Genomic DNA, 15,610 nt, shown 5'->3' with positions numbered 1-15,610 from the left:
TGGCATTTATCAACCACTCAGATAATCTAGGATAATCTCCTCTCTCAAAAACTTTACCTGGATTAAATCCAGATGTACAGTAGAATAAGTGTTGAAGAGACACAAGTTATGAAACAACTATGCTCACTGTGTTAAGAGGAAAAATTAAGAACTCTAGCTTGAAATTTTCCCTAGGGACTAGGAAACTATAAAATGTGACCTGATACATTTGAAAAGCAAAACATCCAATTTGAAAAGCAAAACATCCAACTGATCTTCTGAAAAATACAATAGCTAAAATTTAAAAACTCAATGGATGATTTGAACAGCAGTATAAATAATGCTCAAGAAATAATTCATGAAGATAAATCAGAAGAATCTTCCAGAATGCAGCACAGAAAATGAAAAGATGGCAAAAGATAAAAAGACATGGAGAAGAAAGTGAGAAATTATTGGAGTAGAGAGGGAATTAGAGAGAGGCAATATGTGAAGCTACAATGGATGAAAAAATTCTAGAAGTAATAAATGAAATTAGAGTTTCAGTTAGTTCTACACTCTAATAAGGAGAAATATAAAGAAAACCACAATGAGACACATCTAAAGGGAAAAAAATAGAATAGTAAAGATAGAGAAAATCTTAAAAGGATCTGAAAATAAAAAGACACATTCATAATGTGCACGCACTTAGTGCCACTGAACTGTACAGTTAAATATGGTTAAAATAGTATGTTTTATATTATGTGACTTTTACCACAATAAAAAAGCATTTAAAAATATGTACTAAAATCATGCAGGAAAAAAGACACATTCATTTTAATGTAATGATAGAATGACAGCAGTGATAAGAGCTAGCAAATAATAGAAAAATATTTATTATATTTACAATTGCCAACTTGGGATTTTATATTCAGAGAAAATAGTTTTTAGAATTAACAACTTAAAAACAATTTACAACCAACAAAACTAGGTGGTTTGAGAACAGCAGAACCTCATTAAAAATTCTCAAGAAGATACTTAGATAGAAGGAAATGTGATCCCCAATGCAAAACATATGATGTAAAAAATATCATTTGGGAAAGAGCTAAACTGGGTTAAATCTTAACGAATATTTATTGGATAAAAGAGTAAAAATAATGTCATGTTGAGTGTTTTAAAATAACTAAATAAAATAATTAAAATGCAATGAAAATAATACTATAATTTGGGAGTAGTTAAAAATACATAATTGTTTAAAGTTTTTTTCCTCTCTTTTGTTTTAGGTGTTTATATTTCTTAACCTCTCTGGAAGGTATTTAAATTATTGGTTAATCTAAACATAGGTAACTTAAGTATATGTGTTGAATATTCTAAGACAACTACTGAAAGTATGAATTTCCAAGTTAGTAGAGGGAAAAATAGAGTGATAAAACATTTAATGCAAAAGAACTCAACAAAGGTAATAACAAGAGGAGCACAGAGGAGCATTGATTATTTATAAATAGGTGGTGAGAAGTTTCAGGACAAGCTGGAAGATGAGGGAACAGTATCGAAGTAGAGAAGATTGTGAGGGATTTCATTTACAGGCTCCTGATCAATTTATGTACTTATTATTATAGAGTAATATAGCCCACTGGGTTTCTCTTTCGACATGACAAATAAACAAATACCTATGTATACAAATATAAATAAATAAATAAAACAAATAAATTATATATATAAAATTTTACTCCCTTACTTTTATTCTGTTTTATTTTATTTGTATTAGTATTTTGGGGCCTTACATGGAATTTTATTGTAAAGGCAATCTCTGGTCCTTTTCTAAATAAATTTTATAAATCAATCAATAATATAAAAGTAAAAAAGGTATTCAAGCTTTGTCCCAAAGTTAGTAGATTCTTATAATTTATTCAACATTGAAATAAATGCAGTTCATAGGAAATAAATCAACATTTCAACCAGTGAGAATTAGTTTCAAGGTAAAGAGCTTAGCAGTGTAATCATCTGTCTACCCAGTGTTTACAATGTGAGAGGCTGGTTGATTTGTTTGTGTGGTTATTTCTGTGATGCTAAATATGATTAGAATGAATTATCCCTCTGGGTGCCCTCGTTCACCATATAACAGAGATGCACTGACTATTATTAGAAAGCCCAAATCTATAAATAAGTTTAGAGTAACAAAAAAATACTGGGCACCATGAACATTTTATTATTTGATGTTTTTTGCTGGTGGCATATCTATTTATTCCAAAAGATCCATGTTTCTCTCAACCAGGCAAACATTTAATATCTAATACTTTAAAGCTCCTTCACATAAGCAAATATTCTTAGACACTTAACAAATAAAGAACATAGATCTTTGCAGAAAACATAAGAGCATAAGGTGTTGAAGAGAAATACATCCAGGCTCTGGAGGGAATCAGGGAACATCAGAGTGGAAACAGTCTCTGTATTTTCCTTTTGCTTCCTTTCTTCCTTCCTTCCTTCCTTTCTTTCTCTCTCTCTCTCTTACTTTCTTTCTTTTTCTCTCTCTCCCTTCCCTTTTCTTTCTTTCTTTCTTTCTCTTTCTTTCTTTCTTTCTTTCTCTTTCCTTCCTTCTTTCTTTCTTTTTCTTTCTTTCTCCTTCCTTCCTTCCTTTCTCTCTCTCTCTTCCTTTCTTTTTTTCTCTCTCCCTTCCTTTCTTTCTTTCTTTTTCTTTTTTCTTTTTCTTTCTTTCTTTCTCTTTCCTTCCTTCCCTCCTTCCTTCCTTCTTTCTTTCTTTTTCTTTCTTTCTCCTCCCTTCCTTCCTTCCTTCCTTTCTTTCTTTCTTCTCCTCTCTCTCTCTCTCTCTCTCTTTTTTTGCAGTACACGGGCCTCTCACTGCTGTGGCCTCTCCCATTGTGGAGCACAGGCTCTGGATGCACAGGCTCAGCAGCCATGGCTCACGGGACTAGCCGCTCCACGGCATGTGGGATCTTCCCGGACTGGGGCACAAACCCACATCCCCTGAATCGGCAGGCAGACTCTCAACCACTGTGCCACCAGAGGGAAGCCCTCTCCCTCTTTTTTAATACAGCAATCCTTTCCTGAAAGTATTCTATTGAATACTACAGAGATTTTAACAAACAAAAGAAAAATTTCTGACTAAAAAGATGATCTGACACTTAATTTCAGTGCCATAATGGTGAAAATAAATGGACTACTCCAAAGAGCAAAACTTGATTAAAAAATTATTGTTGCTATTGATGGCTATAAACACATCACCAATGCAATGAGAGACTTGGTCATTTTATATGTACACTGTAAGGTTTGGAAAATTTAGGAGAATTAAGGATGACAGTGAATTTTCTGCGTATTTGTTAAACACAGGTAAATTTCCCAAACCCACATATGCATGCTCCCCAGAAGCTGATGTCAGAGAATTTACCTGCACAAGTTTATGACACTGTAGAATTAATCTGTACATTCTGAAGAAAGAGCTTGCCCATGTGTTACTGAATAATTGACATAAACATTATTCTGTGATAATTGTCCAGATTTTCATATATTTTGGCTAGTAAATTTCACAAGTCTCAGAATGATAATCTTAGCTACTAGGTAATGACTCATTCATGCTGTCCCTTTTTCTTACACCTTTCATTCAAATAGGTATTATTAAATTCATTTAAAGTTGTGATAATTTGCCTTTCTTCAAGGCTGCCACCTCAATCTTTTACTTATTCTATAAATAGGGCAACTGTATGTCTTACTTTGCCTTGGAAAAAATTTCATTTTACAATTGTTGCCCTGACATTCTATCTGGCATTTATCCCCCTACCTTTCACTATCAGAAGTGTCATGTTTTGGACCATAGGATATCTGGTCACCCTACGACAATGAAGTGTAATCCAAATCACAAAGTCTGGCACCCAAGATATTAATTAAATCTTGTAAAAGGAATGTGTTAAATAACTAACAATCTTAAAATGAGGGTTCTTTAGGACAGGCTATAAATACACTTGAATTTACAGCACAAAGTAGATATGTTTTCACATGAGAAAAATCTGCAGGGCTGTATGAATTGAACTGCAAGATATAATCTTACAAAGGAGATTAGATGCAAAGGTTCCTGAGTTTGTAATTAACAAGCTGTGTGACTTTGACCAAATCAATTTATCTGGGCCTTGTTCCTGCACCTGTAAATTGTAAAATCCGGATCACTGAGTGGCATGTTTGGCACTTTCAAACATCATGTTTTAAATCTTATAATAGCATGTTGAGCTAAATATCAGTATCTCTATTTTACAAATCAGTAAACTGAGGCTTACACACTCACATTATAGTCACACACATATCTAACAGGTGACAGAACTGGTATTAAAACTCAGCTCTTTCTGATTACAAAGTTCTTATTCTTTCTAGTATGTATGTATCCCATCCAAAAAATGAAACTATACAAACACATATCTTTATTATGTAGGTCATACCAATTATTGTGCTATGTTCTTTGGCAGACACAATGGTGACTGCATCTATGCTGTTATATGTACCCTCTCTAGTTAGGGAAATAAGGCATAATCAAATGAACAAGTAAATAACAGAAACACGAGAACTTCACCAGCATAGCATGTGGAGTACAACAAAGCTTTGCATTCACAGACCCAATGTGTGACTCATACACAAGAAAGGTAAGTAGATACAGATGGCAGGATTAAAACTTCAGACCAGAGTTTATCATGAAACAAGAAGAAGAGTAGAATGCTAAAGCGAAATCTGTATAAACACTCAATGCTAAGATTATTCTAAGAAGGCACACCAGTTTTTGTATTTTTTTGGGTCAGTAAATTTGAATTTAACAATAAACTGAGAAAATACCTAACTTTATTTTCTGCTAATATAAAGTTTAATATGACCCTTGGAAATGATTTTTCATTGTTGTTTTATGAAAGGACCGAACGTTTATTTTACACAAATTGGAAGGAGAAGCAAGGTGGCTATCTATAACATAAGTTTAAATTCAATGATAGAGCTTTGTGGGGAAAAAAGTAAAACCTTGTTTGTGCGTGTGTGTGTGTGTGTGTGTGTGTGTGCGTGCTTGTGTGTGTGCGTGTGTGCATGCATGTGTGTGTGTGTGCGTGTGTTCCTAAGGGAAGGCAACTAGTGTTATCTACCATTTTACACATGGTACTCAAGGCATTCATTATAACCAGCAGAATATTTCTATCATTATTTTATAGAGGAGGAAATGAACCTTTCAGTGCGACAGACCTGCCATCTATAATAATAATCATTGTTGCCTGAGTGCTTGTGAGTGTGCCCCTGTGACAGGCATTATGCAGAATATATTACTAGATGAACTCTTAATTTGCACAACAAGTTTGCAAAAGAGATGAACTATCTTGCCAGATAAGTTTTTTAAAGGACTCAAAATGAATAAGCCTGATACCCGAATCCACGTTCTTCCCCTATTCCATGCTTCTTCTTAACTGTGAAATAGTAGGATTAAGTCAACTGTTTCCACCTAACTTCGCACCTCTGTTCCACCCCTAATTTACACTTTAAGTAGTAGCTTTAAATTTGCACTCTTTGCCTCTCTCTCTTTCTGCATGCAAATGTATATCTAAGATAATAGACACACACGCACACATACACACACATATTTCCCCAAATAACTTGATTATTGAATTTATACTTATCTCACAGCCACACAGCTTCTGCCAGTTTATGTAAAACAAATAAGCAAAAACAAACAAAAAACAACAACACAAATCCTACAATCCATTTCTTGGTACAGGGAAGTCTCATGACACAGAAAAGAGAATTTACTCTGATAATTTTTCTCCATCAAATCACAGTGAATAACAACATGGCTGTCACAGATCCTGCATCTTTTGTGGCAGAAGATTTTGCCTCAGTTACCTCAAGTGTACTAGATTTTCTGCTTTCTAAGTTTTGCTTCCTATATCTGTATGAAGTTCATATCTCTAATTCATTGTAGTGGCCTCTGACTTGTGAATTTCTATATTTCTTTCTGTTAAAAGACTGCATAATTGTCTGTAAATAAAATATGCTTTTTGCCTTCATGTGTTTTGAATTTTGAAAAATATAATATATTTTATCAACAAAGAGACAGCAAAACACAACTTTTATTTTATTTGGTTGCTTTTGTTCGTTTGTTTTCTGGATATAGAGTCATAACTCTAGTATACTGTTTGTTAAATCCAGTTTTATAAATATCTGGATCCAAATTAATTATAGAATTTGTAACAGAGGTTTTATTTTAGGAGATAGAGGTAGATAAAACAAAATCTAGTAATATCACTTGAATTTCCAATTCTGATAATTCTAGTTTTTTCATAAATATGCATGAGTCCATAAAGCAGATATTTTTGGAATGAGTGTGAGGTGAAATGAGTGTCAGACAGAAAGAGGTTTGCATCCCAACTCTGAGGCTTAAGGGAATTTACTAAAATTCCCAAGTTATTATATAATCTATAAAAACTCAGTTTTCTTATTTGCAAAATGGGGATAAAACACTGATTTAATAGTAAGAAAATATGTAATCCATGGGCATAGGAGATGAGTGCTTAATACATTTTGCAATTGCCAAGTCAGGGAAACTAGTTTACACTGCAGAAATGAACAACAATGAAATTTCAATTTCTTGAAACAACAAAGGGTTATTTCTTACTCTTGTGTCACTTACTCATTCTTGAACCAAGTCTTTTAGGACAGTCTCTCTCTGGAACATTGCCCATTTCTATGGCAAAAGGAAAAATCAATGACAATCACTGTCTACAAACAGTTGAAATGCTGTTGTCGCTTCAGCTCACGTGACTTGGGCAAAGCTTTAGACAAATGTGAGAGTGTAATCTTACCCTGTGCCTGGAAGGGAGTGAACTGGAATACTGGAGGAGCTGTAAATATATACACATCCCCTTTCTCCATCATTCCCTGATTTTAGGAGTCAAAGTAAGATGGAGTTACAGTTACATTGGCACAAACTATAACTGCCAGAAAGTTGGACTAAAAACCCCCATCACTGTCTCCTCTATATCAATAACAACTTACTGCTGTTTTTGCACTATATTTTAGCTCAGCATCCAATTCATGTTAAAGAAAAGACATTTGTGTTTGCAATTCAATCTAATATGAAATTAGAGAAAAGACAAAAACCACATGATCATCTCAATAGATGCAGAAAAGGCCTCTGACATAATTCAACATCCATTCATAATAAAAACAGTTACCAAAGTGTGTACAGAGGGAGCATGTCTCAACATAATAATAGCTGTCTATGACAAACCCACAACCAATAATAATACTTAATGGTGAAAAGTTGAAAGACTTCCTGTTAAATATGGAACAGGACAAGGATGCCCACTCACACCACTTCTATTCAACACAGTATTAGAAGTCCTAGCCACAGCAATCAGACAAGAAAAAGAAATAAAAGGTATCCAAATTGGAATGGAAGAGGTAAAATTGCCATTATATGCAGATGATATGATACTATTATAGAAAACCCCAAAGACTTCACACAAAAACTACTAGAACTAATATGAAATTACAGTAAATACTAGAATTACATAACCTCCATAATGTGCATCTTCTGCATACATCTTAAGTTTCTTGATCATCACAATGAAAAACTTTTGTGCTCCAAAGTACACCATGAGAAACGGAAAAGTTAATTCACAGACTGAGAGAAAAATATTTGGAAATCATTTATCTGACAAGGGACTCATATCCAGAATACATAAAGAATGCTTACAACTTAATAATATAAAAAAAGTATAGCACAATTTAAAAATGGGCAAAGTGTTTCAGTATATGAATGGCCAATAAGTACACAAAATAATATTTAACATAACTAGTTAATAGAGAACTGAAAATCAAACCCACAATGAGATATGACTTCACATCCACTAGAATGGCTGTATATTCAAAGAAAAAAAGAAAGAAAGAAAGAAAGAAAGAAAGAAAGAAAGAAAGAAAGAAAGAAAGAAAGAAAGAAAGAAAGAAAGAAAGAATATAATAACTGTTGGTAAGATGCAGAGAAATTGTAATCCTTAGAATCTGCAGGTGGATGTGTAAAATGGTACCATTTTCAATGGTACACTGGAAAACAGTTTGATATTTTCCCAAAATGTTAAACATGGAGTTACAATAAGATCCAGCTATTCCACTCATTGATATCTTCCCAAGAGGGTGAAAACATATGTCCACAAAAAACACAGGTGCATGTATGTTCATAGCAGCATTATTCAAACTAGCCTAAAACTGAAAAAAACCCAAATGCCCATCAACTGATAAATGGGTAAGTACAATGTGGGACATTTATACTTGGGATATTACCTAGTCATGAGCAAGAGTGAGGTACTGATATATTCTACAACATGGATGAATTTCAAAAACATTATGATAAGTGAAAGAAGCCAGTCATAAAGACCACATATTGTATTATTCCATGTCCATGAAATGTCTGGAATAGGTAAATCTACGAAGATACAAAGTAAATTAATTATTCCTTCAGGGTCAGGGTGGGTTGGAGTGGGGCACAGAGACTAACTGCAAATGGGCATGACATTACTTTTTGGAGAATAGAAAATGTTCTAAAACTAGATTGTAGTGATGGTCTGTGAGTGTGCTAAAACCAACTGTACCCTTAAAACAGGTAAATTGTATGGTGCATAAATTTTATCTTAATAAGCTTTTAAGTCCACAGAGGTTTTCATTTTTGTAAGGGGATTCCTTTCCATCATTTATTAGTAAATCTACTCATTAAATATCAATCGTGTTGGATACCCAATACTAATATGCAGATTTTCTTCATCCCAATTATTTGTGTGCTTAAAAACTATAATTTAAAAACTACAAATGAAACAACTGCTATCTGAATTGCTTGACCCAAAGTAATCTGATAGAAAGGAAACAGCTTCAAAGAAATCTGAATTTATCCACAGAATATTATCAGTTTGCCTTTTGAATGTTAACATATTACTATTGAATTAGATCACTGTTCATTAGCATGTTAATCATAAATAATATAGAAGTGTGAATGGAAATTTCTTAGGAATTCATGAATCTGTCTTCAATATTTATACGTACCTGCTGTGAACTTCAGAACCCTAGAAAGAACAGAGGATAATTCATTTTTAATCAATCCACAATCTTACAAAGGATTTACTTTTAGCCAATTTAAGCTTGTCCCCTCGCATCAATGACAATATAAAATTTTCTTAAAAGATGTCAGCTATGGATTTTCAAAAGGTAAGGGACATAGTTTCTCCAAATATAAGTTATTTTGAATGTATTATACCTATGTTGACAGCCAACTAAGTGAAAAAGATACACTGAAAGTCACATGAGACATCAGGAAAATATTGACTGAATGAAAACCACATGTTTCTGAGTATGTCATTCAGGTAATCTTCCTTTACCTGCTTTTATTTTTTAATTCCAAATTTGACCAAAACAGTGTAATTGTTTTGTTATTTATATTGTAGATGCTATTTACTTTGGCAAAGGATACTAGAAAATCAGTTAAATTTGCCTTGACCTACATCACCTATACAGAGCTTAACAAAATTTTTTAATTTAAAAAACTTCTAAAATTAATCTTTTAATTTTAGTTTTAAAATTATCTTACAACAAAAATAAATTGTTTATATACTTTAATTTCAACCTACCTATAGATTCTTATAACCACCACCACAATCAAGAACCAAAACATTTTCATTTTCACCAGCCCCAAAAGACACCTCATGTTATCCCTTAATAGTTGCACTATCCCTCCCACTCATACCCTCTGAAAATGACTGATCTGTTTTCCATCACAATAGTACTGTCTTTTTTGAGACTGTCACATAAACGAAAACATACAGTATGTAACATTTTGAAACTGACTTCTTTCACTCAGCATAATGTCTTTGAGATTCATTTAAGCTGTTACAGCAATAGTTTGTTCTGCTGTTTTTCCTTGGTAGTATTCCATTGTACAGATGCACCACAGTTTATCCTTTCAACAATCGAAAGCCATTTAGGTTATCACCACATTAGGATGGCTATGCATAGAGCTGCTACAAGTGTTTATGTACAAGTTTTTGGGCAAATATAAGTTGTCTTTTCTCTTGGGTAAATACCCAGGAGTGGGCTTGCTGTGTCATACAGTAACTGTATGTCAAACATTATAAGGAAGTGCCATCTGGGAATTCCCTGGTGGTCCAGTCGTTAGGACTCAGCTCCACTGCAGGGGGCCCAGGTTTGATCCCTGACCAGGGATCCCACAACCCATGCGTCATGGCCAAAAAAAAGAAAAGAAAAGAAAGTGCCATCGGTCTTCCAGAGTGGCTATAACATTTTGCTTCCTCACCATTAATTTGTGAGAGTTCCAATTGATGTTCATCATTGTTTCATCCATTCTGGCATTTGGTACTATCAGTATCCTCCTCCTCCTCGTCCTTCTGTTTTGCCATCCTAAGAGGGTGCCCTTAAGCTAATTACCATACGTTGAACTTGATATCAGGATGTGTATTATCAGCTTTGCCATGAACCTGGCTCCCTTTCTCAACCTCAATTTCTGTATATGTCAAATGGGAACTAAGATAATTTTTCTAGTTCTTATACAGTGGTTTGTGGAGTTGAATTAGATAGATATAAAAGCCTTTGAAAAAGGATAAAGTATGCATATGAAATATTTATTTTTATAAAAATCATTTTTACTTTTAACTGTAAATCCTTATTTTAAGGTAAAGAGAATATCAACGGTTAACCTTTAAACGTCTGATGAGGTTCTGTGATCTTGAGGAGATGGGTAATGACATGATTTATCATATTTTATCAGGTTTTTCTTTAACTGAGAATGAATAAATACTCTTAACATGTGCCAGCATCTAAACTGGAAGGTGTGAAATATAACTATGAGGGGTCTGAAAGTTTTAGGAATTAGAAATCAGAATAACAAATTTATTTAAAATGTAAAGTACTTGTTTACATTTTAATTGTAAATAATTGTATTTTAAGAGATTGGATGCATATTGCTAGTATTTTTCCATTAGGTTTCAGGAGAATAAAAGTATATGTACACACTTCTGTAAAACTTTGAATCTGCTTCTTTCTTTTCTCTTCATAGGGAAAATTTCTAAGTGAAGGGCTGAGGAACTTAATTTCAGAAACTCCATATTTTATTTTATTTTGAGATGATGAAAAGAAAAACTCAACAACACATTGCCATTTTGACCTTCATAGCGAGGTCTAATTTTTAATAAAGGAAATAAGAGGCTTAATAATAGTATACTCTACCAATATGAATGTAAGAGTCAAATAGAAAAACAGATTCTGCATGTAACTATTTCCTTGATTGCAATGGACTATATTTGTAAATATTTTACTCTGCTTTTTAAAGCACCGTTTCTCCTTTATCCTTATGTAGTTTTATCATGAGAAAATGTTGATAAAAGAAATTTGTCACTTTCCAAACTGGGTTACAAAATCTACTATCACTTCCGCTTGGGCACTGCAATTTATCCAACATGCCATTTATCTAATTACAAAGTTCATTTTCATATTATCAGAAATGACACACATTCTGGTGATGAAAGGTTTGAATTCTGACCACAGTATTAGAAGTTATTTTTTTTTTAATCTTACCCAGCCCACCGTTCTTCCTTATTTTTGCTTATAGCAAAAAGGTTTGCTACTCAAACTTACCCAATAATGGTAAGGACAGAGAATTTTATAGAAATCTTTGATTACTGTAGCCACGGTTTCCTTCCAAGATTACGGGCAAATTTTCTATCTCAGATTGTCTATATAACATTCTTCTATCAGGCACCTATGCTGTTTAGAATTAGAAGGTATGGTTTGAGGCCTGTAACTTAATCCCTGCTAAACCTTGATCAAATACCTAATTCACTAATCTTAATCATAAATGAGAATGACAACAAAATATTAGTAGCATCCATTCCACAGAGCTATGGTGAAGATGAAAATAATATGACATATGTCAAAATGTATTGTAAACTGCAAATTATTATCAACTTTGGATATAATTATTAGTATAACATTATGTCACTAAGTCAGCAAATGCTTATGTGGTTAAGATAATTACAGGAATAATACTCTGAGAACATGTATTTTTGATCAGGCACAAACTCAGTATCCTCCATGTACTCCACTCTATCCTGCCCCCTACTTTCCAAAATGCTTGGTGTGTGAAGGCAGTCTGATCAACACTAACTTGATAAAATCATTCTGATTCATTGTTCCAAAATCTTCTGATTCAAGATTTGGAAATTGTAAATAATTTCAAATTCCTTAGGATCTCCAAAATGTCATCTTTGTTTATCCAAATAGCAGTAGAAATCAGCTCTGTGAAAAGTTATCTTATAATCATATGAGTATTATCTGAACGAATGAAATGTTTGGGTTTACAGTTTCAAAATACCCTAACTCAACAGGTCAGGATGTCAGAAAGAGTAATCAAAGCAGAAGGTCAGTATGCTAGGCCTTGCCCAGAAGAGTCACCAATCAATGTAAGTTATCAGCCTTGGCAAGAGCCTATGCTGCTTGCACAAAACAATCCATCCACCTGTAAGGAATGGAGAGGAGGAAACAATAAACATGCAAATGTACTCCCATTCTTTACAAATAGATTTGTATATTTCTTCAGTAGAAGAATGGAGGAAATAGGAATAGAGAGACAAAAGCAAAGTTTAATAGTCTCTTGGATGAACAAAGCAAACTTGAAATCTATATATTCCAAGTCTGAAAGTATTGCCTAAAAATATAGATTCTCAGGATAACAAATTTCTGTCAGGTTATAATCAGTTATTAATCATTTGTTCCATATTATAAATTTCAGACAATACAACTACCATCATTCATGAAAGCTTAATACAATAAAAGGAAATATAATGAGAATGACTAATATTTTTGTCCTGCAAAATATATTTAAATTTAATAGAAAATTTTCAATATGTAAAGTGGTAAATTCAATAAACAAAGTACTTATAAAATGGAAAATATATCTCCTTGATAAAGTCAAGAAACATGAGAAGTGTCAGTGGCAATCAAAAAAATAATAATTTTGACATGTTATTATTCACTAATCAAAACAAGCATCAAAAAATAGATTTGAAAATGGATGCAGTGGGGGAGTGATGTCAGCACAATGGCAGACTAGAAAACCCCAAATTCTTGTTATCCTACAGAAACATCAAAGGAACAACCAGAAGCCATTTGAATCAACTTTGTTAGAGGTCTGAAATATAGTCAAAGGTTTTCAATACGCAAGCAAATGCCCAATAAAAAAAATCAATTTTTAAAGTAGAAAATTTTGTGGCATTTTTACTCACCATCACCCTGCTTACTCCCTGGTGCAGTGACAACATTGGTCTTCAGTGGAGCAGCTGGCTCTCATTGCTCCTCTGTAATAGAAAAGAACAAACCTGAATATCCCTTTGGTTCTAACTTTTCTGCTCTGTGTTTTATGCTTAGTCATGTGGACTCTGCACTTTGTAAAAGAATGTTGCCTGTAGCCTGAAATCTGCATGATAGCCCATTCGCAAGGCTCTGTTTCCCAGGCTTAAACTTTAAAGGTGTAACACCTTTCCATTCATATAGAGATAAAAAACTGCAGAACAGACAATAAGATGTGTCTTCTTGGAGGTTAATAGGAACATCACAGCCAGACCTTTCTGCACAGCTGCAAGAACAAAGGATAATCACATCCTCTCTGGGGTCTGGTCAGCACCGGGAAGTGTACAACAACCAGCCATGTCCCTCCCCTTTTAGTATAAAAGAAGCCTGAATTCCAACTTGGTTCTTTGGGACACTAGTCTGCCATCCTCTTGGTCTGCTGGCTTTCCAAATAATGTCCCTATTCCTTGACCCAACACCTCATCTCTCAATGTATTGGTTTGTCACACAGCAATCAGTACAAGCTTGGACATGGTAACAGCTCCTTCAACTTAAGGGAGCAGAACAGATCTTATTCGAAAAATTCTGTTTAAGTCTGTTCTAACTCGACTGGGCGATACCTAAAAAACTGAAGTGAGGTGATCACTCTCTTTTGTATGACTCAGAAAGCATAAAGGAAAAATGGCAGGCATTGCTTATAAAAATGATAAGGTGATAACAAGACACCAGGGACAAGAGACTTGAGGAAAAGACATGTAGTAGGCCATCTAAGGCACAGAAGAGAAGCTGGAGTGACATTTTTTGAAAAATTAGGACATTCAAAAGCAGCTGTGTATAGGAGGAAACAGAGAAAGACAGCAGAAGGCTCAGGCACACATGACCAGAAAAGTACTGAGAAGATTTCAGCTTTCAATTTGGGCTGATTCATAGACTCAGATCAAGCCTAGCTTAAGGGTAAAGGAGTACCCCAATAGAGAGCCAGTTTGCAAATAAGAGGTTACCATTCTTCTTTTTTTTCATTTTATGGTAGTTTTTTGTTTGTTTTTGCTTTATTTCAACTCCTGGCAGTAAAGAAATCTCTGTTCATACATTAGCTAAACATGAGCTAAAGGAACAGAGACTTTAGTTATCATACTTGATAAGTAACAGTCTTTCCAAAAAGAAGAAAAAAAGGAAAGTCTCAAAATAAAAGGACTACTACAGTCTTCAACAATCAAAAACATTAAACCCTGATGAAAAGGGAGACTTGATTTCCTTAGTTAGCATATTGTCACAGTAAAGCAATCAATTTTCAATAAAATGTATGAGACAAAGTAACAAGAAAACGTGGTCAACACAAAGGAACAAAATACAATATGTTGACAGAAATACTCCCTGAGGAAGTCCAGACATCTGACTTAATTGACAAAGATTTTTAATCATTTGTGCCAGATATTCTAAAACATCTAAGGAAAAATGTAGACAAAGAATTAAAGAAAATCAAAGAAATTATATATATGCATAATTATTTATATATATATATATATATATATATATATATATATATATATAAAAATGAGAATATACCAGAGATAGAAATTATATTTAAAAAAAACCTAAAAGAAATTCTGGAGCTGAAAAGTACAATAACTGAAATGAAATATTAGCTAGAAGTTTTAACAGAAGATTTAAGGCAGGAGAAATAAGAAATCCTGAAGATAGGGAATAAATATTAGTGAGTCTGAAGAGCAAAAATATAAAATAGTGAAGAAACATGAGCAGATCCTAAGGGACTTCTGGGACACCATCAAACTGACCATATATGTACTATGGGATTCTCAGAAGGAGAAGAGAGAGATAAAGGGGCAGAAAGATTATTTGAAGAAATATAGCTGAAAATCCCCAAAATCTGAGAAAAGATTTGAATCTACAAATCCAATAAGCTCAACGGAGTCCAAGTAGGGTAAATTCAGAGAGCCACACTGAGATCTATTATAACAAAACTGCCATAACCCAAACACAGAGTCTTAAATTAAGCTGCTAGAGAGAGGTGGCTCACCCAAAAATAGGGTAACCAATAATATCACCAGATTTTTCATCTGCAACCTCAGGGGCCAGAAGGCGGTGTGATTATATATTTAAAATGCTGAAAGAAAAAACAGGTCAACCAAGAATTCTATATCTGGTAAAAATGTCCTTTAAAAATGAGGGGGAAATTAAGCTACCTCTAGATAAGCAAAGGCTGAGGGAGTTTATCACCACTTGCCCTGTAAGAAACGCAGAAGATTTCCTTAAA

General features: G+C 33.7%; 1 long non-coding RNA gene across 1 annotated transcript in view; it reads right to left on the bottom strand.

The window, feature by feature from the left end:
- Window positions 1–13,367, bottom strand: part of LOC137225923 (uncharacterized) — a 152,373-nt gene extending 139,006 nt beyond the window's left edge. Inside the window, exon 1 of the long non-coding RNA XR_010944089.1 lies at window positions 13,272–13,367. This is a non-coding gene — a long non-coding RNA (uncharacterized lncRNA). The remainder of the gene's footprint in view (window positions 1–13,271) is intronic.
- Window positions 13,368–15,610: the final 2,243 nt, after the last annotated feature.

The sequence above is a fragment of the Pseudorca crassidens genome, chromosome 6 (assembly GCF_039906515.1).
Source record: "Pseudorca crassidens isolate mPseCra1 chromosome 6, mPseCra1.hap1, whole genome shotgun sequence".
In the NCBI taxonomy this organism is placed as follows: domain Eukaryota; kingdom Metazoa; phylum Chordata; class Mammalia; order Artiodactyla; family Delphinidae; genus Pseudorca; species Pseudorca crassidens.
This window is presented reverse-complemented; position numbering and strand designations above follow the sequence as displayed.